Raw genomic sequence first — 24001 nt, 5'->3', positions numbered from 1 at the left:
AACCTAATCCCAGATTTGGACCTTAGCGTCCAAAATATGGGGGTTAGCATGAAAACCTCCAAGCTTAGTTACCAGCTTGGACCTGGTTCTGCTGCCACCACCCAAAAAATTAGAGTGTTTTGGGGCACTCTGGTCCCCCCAAAAACCTTCCCTGGGGACCCCAAGACCCAAGTCCCTTGAGTCACACAACAAAGGGAAATAAACCTTTTACCTTCCCCCCCCCAGGTGTTCCTGGAGAGATACACAGAAGCAAACTCCGTAAGTCTAAACAGAGGGACTCCACCCTCCCCGTTTCCCACTCCTGGAATACAGAATTACTTCCCTCTTCACTCAGAGGGTATGCAAAGTCAGGCTAGTACATTAACCCACACAGATGTCCCCCTGACTTCTTTCTCCCACCAATTCCCTGGTGAATACAGACTCACTTTCCCTGAAATTCCTCACTAAAGAAAAACTTCAACAGGTCTTAAAAAAAAGCTTTATATAAAAAAGAAAAAAAGTACATACAAATGGTATCTCTGTATTAAGGTAACAAATACAGGGTCAATTGCTTAACAGAAATATGAATAAACAGCCTTATTCAAAAAGAATACAAATCAAAGCACTCCAGCAACTATAAACATGTAAATACAAAAGAAAAACAATAACCCTTATTGTTTTTATGATCTCTGTACTCACAACTTGAAAACAAAAAATTAAAAAGCAGGAAACAAAATTCACTTCTCAAAGCTGAAAAAAAGGCAGGCAGACAGACAAAAAACTCAGACACAAACTTTCCTCCACCCAGAGTTGAAAAAATCCGGTTTCCTGATTTGTCCTCTGGTCAGGTGCTTCAGGTTACTTTTTTTTCAGGTGAAAGAGACATTAACCCTTAGCTATCTGTTTATAACAAGTCCCTAAATATGTTAGAAATGCAGAAGGAGAGCAGCATGTGTAGAGTAAAGAAGAACCCATACATAATAAGGAAACAAACTTTTAGGCTCAAATTCTGCTGTCCTTACTCAAGCAAAATTCCTGTTGGCTGCAGGAAGGATTTCAAGGATTGAGTAATAAATCTGAAAACTCAAGCAGTCCTAAATGTTTTATATGACCACTCAGTGTAGAGTGCTGACATTTGACCACTTACCCTACACAGGTTGAAGGGTGAGTGTGAGGGTCACTGAACAGTGAAATGTCCCAATACATAACACTTACAGAACCCCCTGTGCTAAATAAGTTGGTACCGATGCACTGTGAAGATTTAGTGTTTGCCCTTTGTCAACATGTCTCCTTTAAGTCCCATGTTCACTCAAGGATCAAATAAGGATTTAGTGCACAGTTAAAAAGGCAGCCATATTATTTACCCTACCTTCATACTGATTATGAAACTTAACAGTTTTGTAACCGGATATCACTGTCAAATAAACATTTCTTGATCTGTACCATATTTGTCCTTGATAAGTGATTTGTGTGTGTGTGTGTAGGTGTATGGTCTAGTGTTTGCAGACTGATTTCTATTCTGAGGGCCATAGTGAGCTCTTTATTCAAACACGAAACTCCCAAAAAAACAATGTGAGATATGTGAATTAACGAATGGTAAACTATAAGCCTCAAACTGTAAGGAAACAAGCTAAAAACTTCTTGGGTCTGATCCTCCACTTTGTTAATCCAACTTTATATACTAATCTAAATCCACAGAATTAATTAATGGCCTTGTATAGCATAAAACTGGTACAACAGAGCAGAGATTCAAGGCCTGCCCTAATTCCTCAAGTACCACAAGTGGACCTCATCAAGAAATGATTTTGTGGCCAGAGCATTTTGATGAAAGCAAAAGATTTTGTCAAAAATTTTCTTCAAGTTTTTCAGTTTTCAGGTAGCAAAAGCCAAAATTTATTTTGTTTTCAACAACTGAAAATTTTCTTTTTTTTTTTTTTCTGGGGAGGGGAATAATTTAATGGAAAACAAAACAAATTCCCATTTTGCCAAAAAAGCTGAGTTTTATAGGGGGAAAAAATTGGATCAAAATATTTTTACCATCTCTAACCACATTTAAAGTCTGAATCAACTCTCATTGAATACAATGATACAATCGTTGCAATGATTGCACCAGTACAGCTGACTCGGTTTGTTACTGAGAGAAATTGCGTCTGCACTCAGAAGGTATTAAGCCACTATAGACCACACATTAGAGACTCAAATCTAGTCTTCATGGAATTGAAATATGTAGAACAGCAACTATTTGCAGCACTAACGGACAACCAATTAATTAAAAATGCTAAATAACACATTAGTATCAGTATGAGGAATTCAATTTTACTTGCTTGTTTTGCTTCAGTCTTCCTTATTTATGTGCCTTAGTCTTATTCTGTGCAAGAAGAAAAACAACTTTGATCAAAGGACATGCCCACTGCTCTGGAGTTTATGAATGACCTTATTTTTGCTTATTTCCAAACTGGGAAGGTTATGAGAGAGAGAGAGAGAGAGAGAGAGAGAGAGAGATGTTGTTCCCAGCCTCATTCAAATATGCTGTGGTGTCTTCATTTGATTGATGAGCCTCGATTCTAGACCTGATGGAGAACACTGACCAGTAATGCAAAATACAGATGGAAAACATCCCATCAGAAGCTTCAGGAAAGGCTTTAATTAAATTCAGATGGAGAAATTATGAGCAAATACCCCTCAACGTTCCCTTGCTCCTATTTTACTACAAAAGAGGAAACAGATTCTTATCGATTTTTTATGTAACTCTTAGAGGTAGAAAACTCCTACAGCATCAAACTATTTTTTGCCCACCCCACTGCCAGATTTTTTCCTGCATTTTACTTTGAAATGGTATGTCCCAGCTACCTTTAAAAGATGTTTGCTTCCAGTTTCTTCTCTCCCCTCCTGTCCACCCCCGAGAGACCATTCCCAAGCAGAGCTAGCTGATCAAACCCATTATAAAGAGTTTATTTTCTATTATGAATAAACTCTGGGTTTTTTTTTTTGCAAATTGGATGTGACCCATTCACCTAGTTCCCCCCTGCACACACCCCACCCAACCCTTTATTTTTGGCAGTTTTATTGTCTTCTTTGGAGTCAAAGCAAAGCTGGAATTTCCAAAATTTCTATCCATTCCTGTTTCCCTCAGAAGTCCACAGCATCCATAGTAGGGATGTGAATCCTCTGGAAAGATTTCTATCATCCCCCAACTTGCTTTTGCCTTGCAAGCTGTGTGAAGCCTGAATTGACCTGCCTTTCCTGCATGAATACTGTATGACAGGTTCTAACAAGGAGATATAAATACCCAGAACTAGGCTAATTCCATGTATTTTTTATGCACATGGGAAACAAGATGCATAATCGCATTACTTTTGTACTCCTCTCTCTTTATTTTCACCACAGCGTGTTTGTTTCCAATAGCAGCATCTGCTGCTCTAGTTATTCAGCCTAACCTGGTAGAGCCAGGATACTAAATGACAAGAGTTAATTTTCTTTTACTGTCATGCCCACCTGGGGGATGTTATGTCACTGACATACTCGAAAGGGAGCATTATGATGGGTGACTGAATCTAATGTTACATTTTAAAAAATAATTCATTTGGCATCATGCAGTCACGCAAGCTACTCAAGAACTGTGAGCCTCCTGGTCCCAAGGAAGTCATATATTACAAGAAGGAATGATTTTGGCTTCTGGGTGGATTTCCACTGATTAGAGCACTTTGTGCAGTTTTCAAGTTAGCAGAAGAAACTTATTTGCAGTCTGCCTGAGTTTGTACATTTTCATCGTAACCAATGTGCACGTTGCAGACATCCAATACATATTTTATAACCTCGGTTTTTCATAAGGCAGAGGGAGGCAGAGGAATTATAAGGAGGGATACAGTATACAGTACACATAGATGTAACATAACTTCAGTTAGCTGGGGAATGGCTAATCATGGTTCTACTCTACATCATTTATGTCTCTGTATCTATTAAGGAAGAACAAATTGGTCTGAAAAATTAAAGAACCAGTATCAACCTCAGTCTTACCTCCAAACAATGCATGGACCAGTTTAGGTGGTTAGAAGTTCTGGATACTCTCATTGCTAACACAGGAATTGCCAGTGTGGATCAGACACTCAGTCCATGTAGTCCTGTCCCTGACTGTGGCTGGAAACAAAGATGTAAGAACCCTGCAATAGGCAGATGTGGGAAAATCTTTCCCCCACCCCCCGCCCCATATATTTTGCATCCTCATCTCTGACTTCTAGAGATTGGTTTAAACCCTGAAGCAAAAGGTTTGATAGCCCTTCCCAATACACATAGCTGGTTTTTTATGCTCATTATTATACTCTTTTCTCCTGGCATGGCCCTAGTGAGTTCTGTCATTTTCTTTACCCATAAGCCTTGTTTTCTTCTCATGATAAACTCCTTACTTCTCCCTCACTCCAAATAGTTTTGACTGATATTATGTAAATATCTCCATTATAAGGTGCCTGGCTTCCAGCAGTTCTGGCAGCCTCTTTTGGATCCAGGCCAGCTGTTGTATTCAAAATTCATATGCTAGAGGGTATTCCCACATTAAAAACATGCACTGCATTCTGGGTGCCTCTGATTTAGGAAAGCCTGGCTATGCATAGGATTAGAATACAGAGGCTGGTCTAGGCTGTTAGAAGGGGATTGCAAGTTGATTTTTGGTGTCTGTGAAACTCTGTTCATTTAGATGTGATTGTTGACCACGGTGATCACCTGGGTTGCAAATCCTGTTCTGCCAGATTCTCTGCAATGAAGGTGTTTGTAAGAATTCAGGGAGCTGTTTGTATTGTTGTTGCTTGCTCCTCAACTAATTTCAGATGCCGTTTCTGACAGTATCTATCTCTACTGGCCTTTGTGTACTCTGGGATTTACAATGAGGGTGGGGAGGGTGCTATGCTAGCGTTAGGTGGGACAAAATCTCCCACGGAAATAGAGGTTTAGCCCCTAAGTGGTTGCCTTGCAGGTCTCTTCAAGTATTCCATGCATATAACCCATAAAATGCTCTGGCAAAGTCTTTGATGATCAGTTTTACTCATTTCTTCCTGGACAGCTAAGGCTCCTCCTTAGTAAGACTGGTCTTGCCTAGCCTGGGACCCAGACCTGTGGCATCAGTCATGAGCTCAAAAAATACCATACTTCCTGAGTGCCTGGTAAATTATTGGTGGTATTATAACTACTTTGCTACTAAGGGTACTTTAGTCAATGGAAGGACGTCATTGGAATGGGATCCTGGAATGGTAGAATTAAAGGTCAATATATCCACTAGACTGCTCAAATATATATGGGAATTGACCAGACTAAAATTGCTAAATGGTCTAGATGTGGAATCTCAGCCCCAAATAAAAAGCTGTTTGCTACTTAGACACAGAAATGTAAGAAGTTGGGTGAGAAATAGATAAATAACCATTTTACCAGAAAGTTACTCACCAGAAAATTCACTCAAGAAAATTAATATTGCAAAGGATGAGAGACAGCATTAGAAAAAATCCTACATATTGTACTTGTGTGAGGGAGTTATATGTACACATAAGACAATATAGTCCAGTTACAAAATTCAAGTGTTTTGTGATATGACCAGAACTCTATGAAGCATCTAATGCTTCATAGTATCTTACCTGTGTTGTGTTTTTACACAATATTTGATCAAGTGGACACAACATTTTGCACAGAACTCCCTAAGTTATCTTGAAATGTGTATGCCCAATATAGTTATGTCCTACACATTTTTTTTAATATTTCAGTTTGTTACTGGGTAGTTGAGATGATTTTAAGTTTGATTTGAAGACAAATATGGAATGTTTGAGAGGCAAGACTGTAATACAACATAGCTGATATTGTGTACAATACCTTGCATCCCAATGGATTACAAAGTGCTTCAGAATGTTACACTCCACAATATAATTGAAATGCATCCACCTCTGGACTGGAAGATGGCCACTTCCAGCAAATGTCTCATGACATTTTTATAACATCAGTTCTGAGTACCTTAACATGACTCGTGTATCCTTTCAGCAACTCCCTCAACTTCTTACTTGCTGCATCAACCCTGTGAACAGCTCCTCCTCTTTCAACAACTGGTCTTGCCTTCAGACAGTAGTCAGCAAGCCAAGCCCTCACCCTGATATCAGATCTCTTTAGCCCATTCCAATGCAATATACTTCATTGCATCTCCCTATCTAAGGATGACCAGGTGTCATCCTATCCCAGTTTGGAGCAACAAGACCTATGCTAATCTGACTATGCAGTATAAAAGCTTTCCTGGAGTTTATGGTCAGAGTCCACCAGAGGTTTATGAATTCTCTTCTGCAGTGAAACATTTAAGAGGAGAAAGGGGGAAGCATTAGCCAGTTGCAGAGGAGAAGCAACTGTACAGCACTTTCCTGTTGGTGGGTGGCCAGAGAAACAACATAATTGTATCATCAGATGTATTCTCTCTGCATGCTGCACTGGCTCTGACCAGAGAGCCCATACAGCAGGCTCTGGTCAAACTGCCCAATAAGACTACAAGACTTGGTTTAGTGGTGAAGGCTCCCAGCCAGGTTTATTGTCAACAAAACACAGTAATAGCACTTGGGAGACTCTATGAGGATACTAAGACATGTATGCACATGATAAGGGATGCAGCTCAGTCAATGGCGAGACTTTCTACTGCTCCATAGGCTGACACTCCCTCTGAGATACATCTTTATACACCAATCCAAACAAGTTGTGTATTGCCCCAGATGTATCAGGGTACCACCCTCTGACGTATTAGGGTGCCACCCATTACCTCATACCTTTTGGTTTGATCAAAACATCTCTATCCAACATAATGTCATCCTTAACTTATGCTTAAGATGGGTCAGTGTGTTCCTGTTATCTTTGGGGGATGTGTTTGGGATCGAGGTGTTCTGGTACCACCTTTCTGGAATGTCTTTACGTATATATTATCGTGTGCCTAGCACTACTTAGAAATGTGTGTTTCTCCAATATCAGCCCTGTTCTTGCCACATTCTGTGAGCAGGGCCTGCCTCTTGCTCACAACTTAACTTTGTTTTATCAGCAAAGTTTTGACTACTTTAGCCCAGGCCTCAGGCCTCATACAAGGCCTCTGATACATGGGTTTATGTTTCAGGCCCTCTTCTTACAAGAAGTAACTTCTCAGATATATGTGGCATGACCCCAACTCTCAAGTCGTGTACTGGCTACAGAGCTGCTCTGTCGAGGCTACTCCAGCAATTAGACTGGAGTACACTCTATGGCCTCTTGCTCACCCCTTCCCTGATGTTGGGAAGAACAGGAAAGGGTGGGACCTTATGGAGTAGAGCTCCTCACCATGCAGGGAGTGTGCAGCCTGCAACGCTCCCCAACTCTGCACAGCAGGACTGCACTAGTTTCACTGCTGGTAGTGACTCCATGGCTGGGGAAGCAGGATCAGGATTGGCTCTTCAAGAGGTATGAACATTCACTATGGGCTTTATCCTCTGTGCACTGAAATCAATGGCAAAGTCTTCAGTGGTTTGGGATCAGACTCCGCAATAACCAGCAAAGTCTGCTGAAATGCACTGAGGGCCCAGTCCAAAACCCACTGATAAAGTCAGTAGAAAGATTCTTTTTGACTTCAGTGGTCTTTGAATGTTATTTGGGGACTTTGCTTCTTTAAGAAATGAGAAGAGTTTCACTAGGGTGAAATTCTACATTTTGTGTGTGTGTTGCATATCCCTCCCCCCACACACACACAATATCAGCCTCTGCTTAGGCAGAAAAGTCCTATACATTGCATGAGTTGGCACTGAGTGTGCAACTCTTCCTTTCTGACTCTGCAAAATGAATGTACCCTTCTCAAAGAGAATGATTTGCCGAATGGTTTTATGGTACTGAAAGCACAAATGAAGAGCATTATGGTGAATTGATGGGCATTCAAATTGCTTAAATTGATAATTTTCAGGAAAAATAGTAAATTGGTAACCATCAAGATGGCATTGGCATAAATGGCTCCTTAAATGTAAATTGTGCACTGCAGTATAGTGATAAGTAGAAATACTTAGTCTGAGGATTTTTTTTTTAAAGTACTTCACAATTACTATGCTAATTGTATAAATTAAAAGATTATATTGACACATATATTTGGGTTGAATTCATTTATGTGTAAAATAAAGAACTGAGTTAAGCTAAATTCCTTGCATTCCCCCTCATAATTGCTCTATTCTGTACACTACCAAATAGCGCTTCAGAATTTTATTGCCCTGCCTGAGCAGTGAGTTGCTTTTGTTACTTAGTTAACTAACGATGCCAAAGCACTATGTTTATGGGGTTTCAGACAGTAGCAATGATATAAGGGGATGATGGGGAAGACCATCATAAAGCGCATTGGTAGGGACAATTTTCTCTACAGCTGAAATCCGATGTTCACAGGGCTAGATCCTGTAAGGGGCAAAGCACTTTGGCCAGATTCAACAAAGTGCGTAAGCAGAAGCACATATTTATCCTTAAGCATGTGCTCAAGTCCCACTGAAGTCAATAAACACATGCATTGCTTGATAAGGACCAGAGTGTCCAGCATCTTTTGGGACATTTTAAAGTAATTTTTAAACTAGCAATTGGCTGGGCATGTAAGTAGGACTTGTTTATTGTAACCATAGAAATCTGTTACTTATTTTCACCAGGAAAAACCCATGCAGATCAAACAATGCATTTCCAAGTGGCCCATGCAGCAGAAAGAGAAATGAAATAATGGATGACACCCCTAAATCCACTGAACTCAATTGGAGTTTTGCCATTGATTTCAGTGGGTCTGGGATTTCCCCCTATCTTATTATGATCAAGAAATAATACTGCTCATAAAGTTATGTAGTGCAATTACAAAAGGACAACTGTATCTAGTGCTCAAACCACTGCATCCTCCTTCACATAGAAATGAGCTGCCTTCCTGGAGGCCCTCATATAAAGGGGAAGCGGTAATCAGTTTAAATCGGGGTAACATTCCGTTAACATTAAGGGAAAGGGATAGAGTTAAACTTGCAAAAATTAGGAAAATCTGCTAAAGCTTTCGTATTGTCCTGCCTTAAACCTGCCTCCTGCTGGGAAAGCATTGCCGCATACCTGTTACAGACCTCTCCCGAAAACTCCCACAGCACTAAGAGGTGTTCTGTATCCTGGCTGATTCTTTACATAGAGCTGGTAATACAGAAGCATGTGCAATATATAAACTATTTATATTTATCCATGTGCTTCAAATCATACTGTGGAAATAAATAGCTTCCCACTGGTATGTATGGAGCCTGTCACTTTGATTACCCTTGCTTTTCTTTTATGGGGTTACTGTAAGTCACAGAGTTGTTTTAAGGTAGATTTGGTCTTTAATTTTGTTTTCAGTATGGCTTGGAGCATTGATCTATTGGTTCTCACTGCAAGAGATACATTCAGGCCAAATCTTGACCCCACCACTAAGGGACCTCTTCAGTGGTACTGAGTCATATTAAAGCCAGCTTAACTGGCAAATCAATGATTCCTTCATGTAGGATGGAATCTTCTGGATGCATAGGGCTGCTGTAATGGTTCCTTGGCCAGCCCCGCTTGGCTACAATGATAGAGGGAAAGTGGGCATGGTCAGGGCATGATCACGCACTCATGCTAGAATGGGCCTTTAGTACTGTGTGGGCAGCTGGGCATAAAGTGAGGCATCAGCAGGACACAGCCTGGGATCACAGCCACTTAAGGAAATACAGTCTTAGCTCCATCACAGCAGGGCTTGTTGCCCCGGGAGGGGCTTTGTGCTGCCCTTCCACGCAGGGCCGTCTCCAGCGTTTTTGTCGCCCCAAGCGGCAGGAGAAAAAAACAACAACTGTGATTGGTGGCTTTTCCGCCGCTTCCTTCTTCAGTGGCAATTTGGTGGTGAGTCCTTCCCTCCGAGAGGGACTGAGGGACCCGCTGCCAAATTGCTGCCAAAGTCCCAGATGTGCCGCCCCTTTGCGTTGGCTGCCCCAAGCACCTGCTTGCTGGGCTGGTGCCTGGAGCCAGCCCTGCTTCCACGTCCATGAGCTGTTTCCAGTGGGTGAACCAACCCCCTAAGAAGTTAGAACAGCTTCACAAAACTAGAAGCTTTTCTTTTCTATGTGAACCTTCCCTTGGAGTATGAAAACTAACCAACCTCCACATATGCAGTAAGGGGGTGAGACTTTAAAATCAGTGTGAATCTGACTGAAAAGTCCAGTCCGCCTATAGGGCTAGACTGTAGCATTTAGTCACAGCCCTCAGCCTGGAGTGCTGAACAGCTGCACATCGTCAGAGGGACCCCCCCATAAGGGATGGGATCTCAAGGGGCATAATCCCATATCGAGTGCCTTGGCATGCAGGGGGAGTGCACAAACTGCACAGTTGCTTGGGAGTGTATAGTTTGTTCCTCCCATGGCAACTGGCCAGCTCTTCCACGGCCAGTAGGTCCCTACCTCCTTCCATTCTCCTTTGGGTCTGTTTGCAGCCCCATGGCTACCTAAGGGGAGTTGAAGTGCAAGGGCTTTGATTATCCTCAGCGCCTGCATGGGATGTGTAAAGGAGAAGGTTCTTTGTGCCATCCCCACAAGCTATGCTAAAGCCAGGCACAGTCTGGCCCATATTGTCCAAGCTGAGATAAGTAAAACATGTAAAGAAACAGAGTGTTTCAAAGTCTCTTGTTTAATAAGTCAGACGTTTCATCCAAGCATTTGAGAACAGAATTTGGCCTCTGATTTCTATGCTGACTGCGCCCCCATACCTAAAATAAAAGTGTGTCTGCCTCCAGTCCATGATCTGCAAAAATGATCTGCAGATATCTGCAGATTTGCAGGGCTTTAGTTATAAAATTTGGATCTGCATCCATCTTCAATCCACAGAAATGGACCTTGTACATATGAATCCATGGATGTGGATATGAAGTGGATATCCACTGATTTGCAGGGCTCTATCAATAAGAAATTATTAATAACAGCATAACTTTCATTATTTTACAGTGACCTTGCAATATGATTTCTATTGATGTCTGCACTAAAATACAAAAGGCAGTACCAATGCAATCCTGCTTTGTATCCTTGTGTAGACAAGACCCAGGAGCCTTATGCTGCCAAATGTTCTATTTGAACAAGCTCCGCATTGTGGTATTGCCCTTTGCTTATTTGCTGTTAGGTACTGTAAATTTGAATACCATCAGTGTATGTGGCCCAGTACAACACATGGAGGGAGACATAATTCTTTCTCTCAAGCTGTTACAGGCTGAATTTAACAAATACTATAGAACCAGATTCTCAACTGGTGTAAATCAACATAGTTTAATTGCAGTCAGTGTTCACTATAGGCCAAATTTTGCTTTGGCTGAATACCCATGCAATCCCCTTGGAGTCGGTGTTACACAGGATGTATGTCAGAGGAGAATTTAGCCCCAGCAAAGGAACACCTGAAAGCACAATATAAAGGCATAGGAAGTTTAAAATGCACATGTGTAGAACTGTGGAGGCATATCATTGAAACTAGAATGGAATACAAGGATCTGGACTTTGGCCCTTAGAAATATCTCTAGTGCTTTGACTCATCATTTCTCAATGAGACTCCAGATCCTATTACAGCATCCCATTCTGAAGGACTAATCTCTGAACTATGATACAATATTTGCATCTATAAACCATTCTTATGACTTATGAGTAGTGATGTGCAGAAACAGATGAACAGGTAGATATTATCTCTCTGCGACTGCTGAACAATGACAGATACCCTGAATTATCCCTGGTTCTACCAGAATATCAGGGCAGTCTTGCCATAGAGAAAACTTTTATGTTAAGATTTGTGCAGTGTCATGTAGAGCTGGGGCAGATCAGTTTGGAAGCCAGCATCTGGCATTTTGCCGGATCAATTTATCTCTCAACCAGTGGCTGCCATCACCCTGAATATTGTCTTTCACTGCAGTACTGTCCTCACTGGCCTTCCTCTTATGACATTCCAGCATTTGTCAGTATCCTTTACCTTGGATATTTATTTCTAGTCATTTGGGAAATATGTTTACTAGGTTTAAGACATTTGTGTCCCCTCCAACCTTCCCCCCTCCCAACCCTGGAAGTCTCAGTTTTGGGTGGCTTAACCTGGTCTTGCACTTTTGGCCACATTGCAAGACCACCACACTTTCTACCATGATTGGCAGCTTCTGTTGAGGAGGAGCCTGTTTTGTTGTAAGGACGTTACAGGTCAGGAACAATAGGAAGCAAGATGGACTATTGCGCCACTCCAAGTCATCCTCAAGCAAATGTATTTTGCTCTTCATTTATCATGACTGTCAAACTCATGCCAACATTTTATGTAGGGCTTAAATTCTCATATAGTATTTTCTGGAGCCACGCCCCCAAACCACCCCTGCACTATTCAGGTCTCGGGGCATCAGTCCCACGGAGCATGCTGGAGCTCGGGGCTTCTGCCCCACTGGTTTGAAAATATTTACCAGAGCTCTGCACCAGACAGCTCTGGCTGAATTTAAGCCCTGGTTTTATGAAGACAAGGTGCTTAGGTCCAAATCCTCAAAGTTATTTAGGTGCCTACTTCCCGCTGATTTCAATGTTATTTGCAATCAATGGGCGTGAGGTGCTCAAATATCTTGGAGGTTCTGGGCCTTAGCCTCCCGGTGCCTTGGTTCCCCATCTGGAAAAAGGGCAGAGCTGTTATCTATAACCTTATAGGTGCATAGCAACAGTAATTACATTAAAGAATGTGAGGTGGTAGCTTAGGTGGTAGTACGAGTCTTAATGCATGAAGCAGATGGAAAAATATAGATTAAAAATTCTTTAGGTGTTATAAATGTTGTTCTAATCCATGGAATTCTAATGAGTCGTGGTTATCAGCGCCACATGGAGCATTAGAAAATGGAAGGGGTGTTATTGGAATATGTGACGTCAAATAGATCGGGCTAGTGTCCATTTAGTGTGATATCTTCCCTTTGGGCATGGACAGTGTCAGGTGCTTCAGAAGAAGATATAAACTCACTTTAAAGGAACATACAGGCTACATCTACACTGTGAGTTAGGGGTGCAATTCCCAACACACAGAAACATAGTCAAACTTGGTCTCATTGGGATAGCAAGCTAAAAATAGCAGTTTAGCCAGGGTAGCACAGCTAGTGGTGAGCCAGGGCATGGGCTAACAACTCCAAGTACAAACCTGCCTGAACCCCATGGGTATGTACTTGGGGTGCACAGCCCAGGCTGTTTGTGCCACTGTGAGTAAAGTACTACTTTTAGCACACTAGCTCGACAAGAGCTATCACAAGGATTTCTACACGAGGTGTGAATCACACCCTTAGCTCCAAGGGTAACCATAGCCTAAGTTATAATATGCTCAGGAGGGAAGTTTCTAACTAACCTCAGTCTTTTCCTCTTTACACAACAAATGTAACATGAAGGAACCACACAGGTACTGTGGTAACCTAATAACGATGTTTGTTAATTATATACAACATACAAGGCCTAGCTACATACTCTGGCAGGGTTCTGGAACATAGAAGACAGTGAGGGTCACTAGAGGATTCACCAACTCTTTCAGCAGATACTATCCTTTTCATTGACTTTAGTGGGATTCAGATGAAGCCCAAAGTGCATGTATGAGTATGTGCAGTTTTTCATACAAATACATCGAGTCTGGAGCCTGGAAGTCAGGCTTTTAATGTACGAGCAGGATGTGGCTGAGAAGTCAACACATTTCTACTCTGGGGAATTTTATGATGATTTTCAGAGAATGAGATAGCAACCTAATGTACCAATTTACCATATCACAGGTTACAAAGTAGGAGAATTATGGTATAGCTGATCATGGCTACATTCCAACAAAGTACTTAAGCATGTGCTTAAATCTGCATCTATTCAGCAAAGCTGTATTAGGACTACTAGTAGTAGGAGGACGTGTTTTGGTATTGGGAGGTTGTTTATTCCTGCCCAACAAATGATATTTTTTCTAGAATGAATATATATGTACATATTTATATAATATACAATTGAAAGTTAAAGGACATTTTTGCATGTGAAACAGGAAAGAGTAAACAGAAGCAGCAGCTAACTTGGCAGGACATTGTCCTGCATCTTCTCAGTGCTAAAATACAAGAAATTCAGTGGTAAGTGGAAATCTCAGCAGTTTCTCAGCTTTGCCCTGTCAGAATAAATCAAATGTATCAATAGAGTTTTGTCACAAACAGCAACTAGGCTTTATGGGAAGATGGATGTAATCAGCATTATGCATTGTAATCAAGTCATGGGTCAATACAGATTAAATATTGACAAGAGGTACCTTGACCAGTGTGAGTGCAGAACAAGTCTTTGAAAGTTTCAGGAAACATTATCATTATACCAATGAATTTGTGTGATAATCCTGCCACTGCTTATGTTATTCATTATACAATGCTGGACTCTTAAGATGGGTTTTCATGTGAAAAGAAAAAAGCCCTGAGGCTGAGGAAAAGAACTGATATTGAATTTAGCAGCAGCATTAGACAGAGCTTTTTAATGAGCTGGTTCATACACCATTAACCCATCATAAGGCAAGAGAAGGGGCAGTGGGTTGGATATGCCTTGGTAATTGAATATACTTTCGTCGTGCAAATATGGAGCTACCTAGGAGACGAGTAGAATGGTGCCACATCTGTTTGTGTGGTATGTCTGAAAGGAAGGAATGCTTAGCTAACACGTTACAGTATTTAAGTAAGCTGCATAATAAAATAAGGTCACAATTTAGTGCAAAATTCCTGAACCTTTCTGAACACTGATTGCAGGCCGCAGTCCTACAAATGTTTATATCTGTGAATGCTTATACTCATAGGATTATTCCCAATGGCGGGACCCAGTGGGACTGCTTGTAGAGGAAAATTACTCAAATGTTTGTAGTTATTTTCAAAAAACAAAACAAATTAAGTGAGCTACCGTGAGTGAAAGAAAATGTTCCCATTGGTTTTAGGTAGCTCCCATCAGAAACGTAGCTTTTAATTGTTGTGACTACTCTTTGCAGGCAAGTGAAAGAAGAGAAATCAGGATTGTTTAATGCTTGGCGTGTCCCCAAATGACTCATAAGACACAGCAGGAAAATGCAACTGGAACTGGACTAAGCTACGGTGGCACTCTAAAACGTGACTGCCTCTTCCTCTAGATTATGCAGTACAGCACCCTAATGTGTCTCTATCTATAAATCATAGAGAGGCCTTCCAGAGGACCAAACATCTTCAATGTATAGCATAATATGCCATAAAATTTGTGAATATTGTAATGAATGAGCCAGTGTGTGTCTGTATTACTGCCCTCTATGGGAGAGATCCGGCACTGTGTGTTCTAGACTCATACAGTTAAGAACTCTGAAAAGTCTGCATTGCCTTCAAATGGCGGGGGCATATTGTTGTGTAGCAGGACATTCTGAGTTCTATCCCTGCTATTGCTGTGAGAAGCACCATGACAATCACAAAGTCTTAGGTAGCCATGCATTTGTTACAAATCTCTCTTATCTATAAGGACTTTTGTGGAGAAAAATAGGGACATACCTTGCAACGGCACTGATGTACATGAATACATTGAGTAAGAGAAGGGTAGAGCAGGGGGAAAAAGTAACTATCCTGTTAAAAAATGGGGAAAAAATGAAATTCTCACTCCAAAACAAGGGGCAGTTGGTATGTATGGAGATATAAATGTACAGGAATGGAGTTGCTGGGTTCTAACCAATGGATTCCAGTATTTAAATGACTACCACTAAGTATTTTATTGGCTGCTTAAGGGAAATACCACATGGTCAAAACCATTTGGGGCCTGATTCTCTGTTCTGGCTAAACTGTGCTCATCCCAGGAACACAGTAGGACTTAATGATTTTAAGCCAGTCTGGTGGGTCCTCTGTTCTGAGGCAAGTCAGGGGCTAGTTTAGCATTGAACACAAGAAAGGGCAGCCCCAGGCCACAACCCTTATGCCGAAACATAAGGAAATAAGTAAAACTGAGTTATTCACATGCAGATATTGTGCACCCAAAGTAGCTTGTTCTTCCTCACTTTTGTTCTAAGATTCACATACATGTTAATATTGAGTTGGTTTCACAGTATGGACTTAGATTCTTAAGTGACTTAGGCAATAGGACGTAGGTGTGTTTAAAAAAATTGACCTCTAAACAGACAGACAGACAGACATTAGTGGATCACTTCATTTTTGGTTGACCTTGTTATTAATAGGCATTAAAAAGACAGTGAATATATGTTTATCTAATAGAACTATTTTATTCCAACTAGTCTCCATTTTAAACTATCAACAGTGGAAGGGCCTGATGCTGAAATCGCACACCAAGCAAAAATTCCACTTATGTGCCACATTTTCAAAAGAATGACTTCCCTTCTGCAAGAATCATAGAATCATAGAATATCAGGGTTGGAAGGGACCTCAGGAGATCATCTAGTCCAACCGCCTGCTCAAAGCAGAACCAATTCCCAACTAAATCATCCCAGCCAGGGCTTTGTCAAGCCTGACCTTAAAAACCTCTAAGGAAGGAGATTCTACCACCTCTCCAGGTAACACATTCCAGTGCTTCACCATGCTCTGAGTGAAAAAGCTTTTCCTAATATCCAACCTAAACCTCCCCCACTGCAACTTGAGACCATTACTCCTTGTTCTATCGGGTACCACTGAGAACAGTCTAGATCCATCCTCTTTGGAACCCCCTTTTAGGTAGTTGAAAGCAGCTATCAAATCCCCCCTCATCCTTCTCTTCTGCAGACTAAACAATCCCAGTTCCCTCAGCCTCTCCTCATAAGTCATGTGCTCCAGCCCCCTAATCATTTTTGTTGCCCTCTGCTGGACTCTTTCCAATTTTTCCATATCCTTCTTGTAGTTTGGGGCCCAACACTCAATACAGTACTCCAGATGAGGCCTCACTAATGTCGAATAGAGGGGAATGATCACAACCCTCGATCTGCTGGCAATGCCCCTACTTGTACAGCCCAAAATGCCTTTAGTCTTCTTGGCAACAAGGGCACACTGTTGACTCATATCCAGCTTCGTGTCCACTGTAACCCCTAGGTCCTTTTCTGCAGAACTGCTTCCTAGCCATTCGGTCTCTAGTCTGTAACAGTGAATTGGATTCTTCCATCCTAAGTGCAGGACTCTGCACTTGTCCTTGTTGAACCTCATAAGGTTTCTTTTGGCCCAGACATTTAATTTGCCTAGGTCCCTGTGTATCCTATCTCTACCCTCCAGCATATCTACCACTCCTCCAAGTTTAGTGTCATCTGCAAACTTGCTGAGAGTGCAGTCCATGCCATCCTCCAGATCATTAATGAAGATATTGAACAAAACCAGCCCCAGGACTGACCCTTGGGGTATTCCACTTGAAACCCGCTGCCAACTAGACATGGAGCCGTCGATCATTACCCATTGAGCCCGATGATCTAGCCAGCTTTCTATCCACCTTATAGTCCCTTCATCCAGCCCATACTTCTTTAATTTGCTGGAAAGAATACTGTGGGGGACCTTTGTCATAAACAGATAGCTAAGGGTTAATGTCTCTTTCACCTGGAAAGGGTTAACAAACAACACCTGACCAGAGGACCAATCAGGAAACAAGACTTTTTCAAATCTGGGTGGAGGGAAGTTTTGGCTGTGAGTCCTTTGTTCTTGGTCTGTTCTCTTTCTGGGCTCTGAGAGTGACCACAGGAATCTCCAGGCTCTCTAATCTTCTGTCTCCAAGTTGCGAGTACAAAGGTAGAAAGACAATATAGGCTTTTTATATTGTTTTTTCTGTATTTGCAAATGTGTAGTCTGCTGGAAATAGTTTAAATTGTATTTTTTCTAGATAAGTCTGTTTATCCATTTTCTATAAGTTAAAAGACCCTGTATTGTTGACCATCTAAACTGCAGAGATAAACCTTTTACTTTTTCTGTCCTTTTTATTAAAAGTTTTGCTTTTGAAGTCCTGTTTGGGTTTTTTTTCCCCCTTGTTGAGGCTTGAGGGAATTGAGTCTGTACTTAACAGGAATAAAGAAGGGGAGGAAGGGTGGAATCCCTTTGTTTAGATTCACGGAGCTTGAATCTGTATATCTCTCCAGGAGCCCAGGGAGGGAACACCTGGAGGGGAGGAGGGGGAAGGGAAATGGTTTATTCCCCTCTGTTGTGAGACTCAAGGAATCTGGGTCTTGGGGTCCCCTGGGAAGGTTTGAGGGGACCAGAAGGTATCAGGCCCTAAAAATTCCTGATTGGTGGCAGCGCTATCAGATCTAAGCTGGTAATTAAGCTTAGGGAAATTCATGCTAGTACCCATATTTTGGACGCTAAGGTCCAGATTTGGGAATTATACTTGACAACCATATCAAAAGCTTTGCTAAAGTCAAGGAATAACACATCCACTGCTTTCCCCTCATCCACAGACCCAGTTATCTCCTCATAAAAGACAATTAGTTTACTCAGGCATGACTTGACCTTGATGAATCCATGCTGATTGTTCCTGATCACTTTCCTCTCCTTTAAGTGCTTCAGAATTGATTCCTTGAGGACCTGCTCCATGATTTTTCCCGGGACTGAGGTGAGGCTGACTGGCCTATAGTTCCCTGGATCCTCCTTCTTCCCTTTTTAAAAGATGGGCACTACAGTAGCCTTTTTCCAGTCATCCGGGACCTCCCCTGTTCACCATGAGTTTTCAAAGATAATGGCCAATGGCTCTGCAATCACATCTGCCAACTCCTTTAGCATTCTTAGATGCAGCGCATCTGACCCCATGTACTTGTGCTCATCCAGTTTTTCTAAATAGTCCTGAACCACTTTTTTCTCCACAGAGGGCTGGTCACCTTCTCCCCATACTGTGCTGCCCAGTGCAGCAGTCTGGGAGCTGACCTTGTTTGTGAAGACAGAGGCAAAAAAAGCATTGAGTACATTAGCTTTTTCCACATCCTCTGTCACTAGGTTGCCTTCCTCAGTCAATAAGGGGCCCACACTTTCCTTGACTTTCTTCTTGTTGCTAACATATCTGAAGAAACCCTTCTTGTTACTCTTAACATCTCTTGCTAGCTGCAACTCCAAGTGTGATTTGGCCCTCCTGATTTCAGTCCTGCATGCCTGAGCAATATTTTTATACTCCTCCCTGGTCATTTGTCCCAGCTTCCACTTCTTGTAAGCTTTTTTTTTGTGTTTAAGATCAGCAAGGATTACACTGTTAAGCTAAGCTGGTCGCCTGCCATATTTACTATTCTTCCTACACATTGGGATGGTTTTTTCCTGCAACCTCAATAAGGATTCTTTAAAATACAGCCAGCTCTCCTGGACTCCTTCCCCCTCATGTTATTTTCCCAAGGGATCCTGCCCATCAGCTCCCTCAGGGAGTCAAAGTCTGCTTTTCTGAAGTCCAGGGTCTGTATTCTGCTGCTCTTCTTTCTTCCTTGTGTCAGGATCCTGAACTCGACCATCCCATGGTCACTGTCTCCCAGGTTCCCATCCACTTTCGCTTCCCCTACTAATTCTTCCCTGTTTCTGAGCAGCAGGTCAAGAGCTCTGCCCCTAGTTGGTTCCTCCAGCACTTGGACCAGGAAATTGTCCCCTACAATTTCCAAAAACTTCCTGGATTGTCTGTGCACCGCTGTATTGCTCTCCCAGCAGATATCAGGGTGAATAAAATCTCCCATGAGAACCAGGGCCTGCAATCTAGTAACTTCTGCTAGTTGCTAGAAGAAAGCCTCATCCCCCTCATCCCCCTGGTCTGGTGGTCTAAAGCAGACTCCCACCACGACATCACCCTTGTTGCTCACCCCAAGCTGTAGTTTCTGCTCCTTTCTGCAGCTGCCGTTAGTTTGCCACAGCACATCTGAGTATTTATGCTTTAACCACCAGATGGTGGACACATATCAGGTACCTTTGGCCCAATGCTGAGTGCCCCTGACTACTCTGGTCCCTGGAAGATAGTGAGACAGGAGAGGGCTCAGCAGCAGAGAGAGTGTGAGAGAGAGAGAGAGAGAGAGCGCGTGTGTGTGTGTACACATGTTTTTCAGGTGAAGGAAGCCAGTCCCTGGTCCTTTTAAAACTGATCCCCTAAATAGTTACCCACAGATAGTTACATACATGACGCTGTTAATGGTACAGTCTATGAAATTCGATAAACAGTATGATTTTATTTTTAAAGAGCAATTAAAAAAAATCTTTAAATAACGTTAAACCCACAAGTCTGAAAGTTCAAAGTTAAGACAGGCAGTCTGTGCTTAAATCAGGCCAGTTTGTCCTGTTTGTCAGAACTGAATGAGAACAAATTGTCAGCCTTAATTTTGAATTCTTTGAAGTGTCCATGCAGGGTGTTCTGTTGATTTGCTGCCCTCAAACACTACTCTCAGGCTGGCATATACAACTCATTTGTGAATATTTGGCAAATGTGAAAAAAAGTGTTTTGCTTTGGATCAGCATCCTCCATTCTCATGCTGCCACCCATGCTGGTAGGTGAAATCAGCAAACAATGGAAAAGCCATAAAAAGAACAGAAAAGTCACCAAAAAAGTTTTTGACAAAAAACATTTCCGCTAAGGAAGTTTGATCACAGAGAATCTCATTCCCTAATGATCCTCACAGGGTAAGGAACAGTCAGGCAGTGCATTTCAAGCATTAGAGGTCATCAGTAAGGACTTCAGGAGTAAAATATATTTATTCTACGTCTTGCAGTAGATTGCTTTCCAACCTCATCAGGATCAAGAAACAGCAGGTAAGCAAGCATTTGTGTAAGTAACTTTTTATTTTTATGTCTTCCTGTCATTTTATCTCCACTCCAGGATCAAACATCCCTTTCGATAGAGGAGGTTGAAGGACAGCTGCAGAAGAGGAAGCCCAAAGTGCATTAGATGTCAGACTACATGGAAGACAAACTCTGTCGTTTGTCTGAATGAGTTCAAACTCCCTTTCTTCTCATTGCCATGTGAGTCAGTTTCAGAAACGAAAGCAACTTTGATTCAAAGCACCAAGACGCTCACAAGAAAATGAAACTTTTCTCCCAATATCCAGTCAATTGGTGCAATGGAAAAGCTGTAAAATGTTAAGAGTTAAAAGTAAACAACAAGTTGTGGACTAGAGAAAGAGACGGACTGACAGAGACTGAAATGGCTTTTTGATTGCATAGCACTAAATAAAGCGAACCCAGTAAACTTTCCTCCTGAAGAAACCAGAAACATGTCTGTTATAGCTCATTTCCCTCCCTATATTTCTTGGCTGCAAACTAAGGATTTGATCCAAGAATTACCAGTGACTTCATTGAGAGAAGGATCAGGTCCCAGATGTTGTCCATACGCTTGCAGCAGAGGGAAAAACCAAACAAAACAAAGGTCCTGAAATTCTATATCTGAAACAAACCACATAGTTATAAAATCATAGTCATTCAATCACAGAATTTTCTGTTTTGGTTTTGTTTTCTAAGCCATATTTAAATGAGTGCCACAATGCTATCCCTGCAGACTGAAGATCTCTCTGTATTCATGAACCCATTATGCAACAGCAGCAGGCCAAGCCTAGAGATGTGAAGGGAGCTCATCTTCCAGGCCTGTCTGCTGAGATTGCCACAAAAAGATCAGTTTCAGTGTGGCCAACCCCAGACATTTGCAGGTCATCAGTCAATGCCCCCAATATCAGCTATGGCTTGAAAACTGATAAATTTCAATGATAAAATAATAAAAAGAACCCATTTATTATTATTATTATTATTATTATTATTATTATTTATTAATTTGCCTTATGGTTTTTGAACTGCAGGGTTCATGTTTTCAAGCTTTTCCCCGTAAATGATGCTCACAAAGCACAACAGGAAAGAAAAAGAGGAGGAGCAGCTTATGCTCACATGTCTGATTGCATTGCAAGAATGATGCTACTGTCATGTTACCATTTAGGTCCAAACTGCTCCCACTGCATAGCAGAATGTTCCATTTGCAATGGAATATGTAAAGGGGACTGCAGCTGCTTTTTGTCTCTGGCTTTGTGCACCTACAGGCATGACATGCACTGATTCCACAACTGCTGGTCAAGATCTCATGGTTGCACCAATTGTTCCCACTGAGCAAATGGTGTTCACACACACACACACACAGAGTGGCCAGAACGTGGAATGGGAGAAAGTATTTCTTATCAGACCCCAGCAACCATTTTTCATGATGTATGAATTATTCAGGTTAGACAATACTTTGAGCCCTATCATGCTGCCATTTACTTCAGTGTGAAAACAGAATTAGCCCTTTCAATTTGTTGGACCTGATTTTCATTTATCCTAAGGCCCCTTCACACTGCTCTAGTCATGTGAAGAGATCTTAGAATAAATATAAATATAATTTTCTTCCACTTTATAACATTCTGACAATGTAAAGAGGACTTAAAGTCACCTACTTAGTTGAGAATCAGGCCCATGGAGTTTCTGGAGGGGATTATATCCTAGACCACATTTTCTAAGTGGCCTCAGTGTGTTTGTGCCAGAGTTTTGAGCATGCAGTTTTGTGCACCAAAGCACTGTGTAAGCACTCCTGGGTCCTTAGAAGCTCAGTAATTGCTAGGGTATGTCTACACTAGGAGCACTTTACCTGTGTGGGAATACTGGTATACTAGACCAACAAAGCACTCCCCATGGGGATGCAGCTATATCAGCAAAAATTCACTTTGTACCAGCGTAGTGAAACCAACTCCCACAAGCAAAACAAGCTACTCTGGCACAAGCACAGTTTTGCCAGTGTATCTACCCCAGGAGCATCTGCTGGCATGGCTATGTTGGGCAGTGATCCACCTTCTTCACAATGCAGACTGACACAGCGATGCCAGCAGAAATCCATACTGTAGCATCTCCACATTGTAGCATTAAATATATTGGTTCACTGATACTTATAGATGGTCTCAGGTGGCATGTGGGTAATAGAGGTCTCAGAGCCAGTGTGTTTCTAATCTAAATTAACATCTATTTTTATATATATTTACATAAGCAAAACACACCTTGTACAGTTAGCTTAAACTGAAAAGAGCCTTCTCCATTAAATGGCCACCGTTTAGCTCCCTGTATTATTATTATTGCTGCTGAGATAAGGCACAAGAAGTGTTTTTTCATTCTCTCACAAAATGCTCAGAAGAAACTCCATCTTGGAGTTGCATGTTAATGAAATGTAAATGTGCTCTCTTATAAAAGGAGAAAATACTCTAAGCCCTCAGGAGGATCACACAGCTAAATGAAACATGGATAATTGCATCTGGGCAGGTTATGTTCAGCTGTGCTACACATAAGACTTTTATGGGGTAAGCAGCAATTTTTTTTTCAGTTCCAGAGAATGGGTACAAGTCACTGGAGAACAGTCTCTAAGTGGGGTTATTTTAGACACAAGTCTTTGTTTCTAGTAAATATCTGAGACTCCCAGTCCTAAAATGTGTGTTCTTATACACTGATGGCATTGTTTTTTATCTAATCACCAGTGTTTCTTGATTTTTCATTGTTTCATGGGTTTATGTATTCGTCTGTTCAACAATTTTACCATACATAGAGAAAGCCGAGATGAGGTACTAAAATATGTAAAAAAAATTCTCCCTCGTAAGAAAATGAATATATAAAATCTAAAGATGCCAAATATGTAATAAATCTTCTCATTAAATAAAGCTACATTGTAAGGAAGTTTTTGTGCAAGGCATTTTTTTTATCCAGAGATATTCAGTCACTTTTATATCATGCACAAAGTAAATTAGATTCGTAACACTGATGAGTAGTAAATGATGAAGAAAATGTATCTAGAAAGGAACCAGCCTCTGGTCCAGTCAGGAAAGAGCAAGTCATCAAGCTCATTATCAGTAACATGTAATTGATTTTTGGATGGGAAGAGAAAACGGGGTCTTATGCAGTGATAAAGTTTCAAGTCTGTTAAGTGCTGGAGCCCAGCCAAAAGAGGACAAACAGGATGACTCGTGCATCAGCTCATCTTCCTCTTCCCCTCTCACCCTCTTATGCTGTAGTCTGAGGTTCTTACTAATGAAAACCGAGCTTACTTCATTTTGGCTAATGGACAATAGACTATAATTGTCCCAGAGAGCTACATTAGTC

The 24001-nt window shown here is 41.5% G+C and overlaps 1 long non-coding RNA gene across 1 annotated transcript in view; it reads left to right on the top strand.

The window, feature by feature from the left end:
* Positions 1 to 22018, top strand: part of LOC115653933 — a 132303-nt gene extending 110285 nt beyond the window's left edge. The window contains exon 3 of the long non-coding RNA XR_004001040.1: positions 20724 to 22018. This is a non-coding gene — a long non-coding RNA (uncharacterized LOC115653933). The remainder of the gene's footprint in view (positions 1 to 20723) is intronic.
* The last annotated feature ends 1983 nt before the right edge of the window (positions 22019 to 24001 follow it).

The sequence above is a fragment of the Gopherus evgoodei genome, chromosome 6 (assembly GCF_007399415.2).
Source record: "Gopherus evgoodei ecotype Sinaloan lineage chromosome 6, rGopEvg1_v1.p, whole genome shotgun sequence".
In the NCBI taxonomy this organism is placed as follows: domain Eukaryota; kingdom Metazoa; phylum Chordata; order Testudines; family Testudinidae; genus Gopherus; species Gopherus evgoodei.
This window is presented reverse-complemented; position numbering and strand designations above follow the sequence as displayed.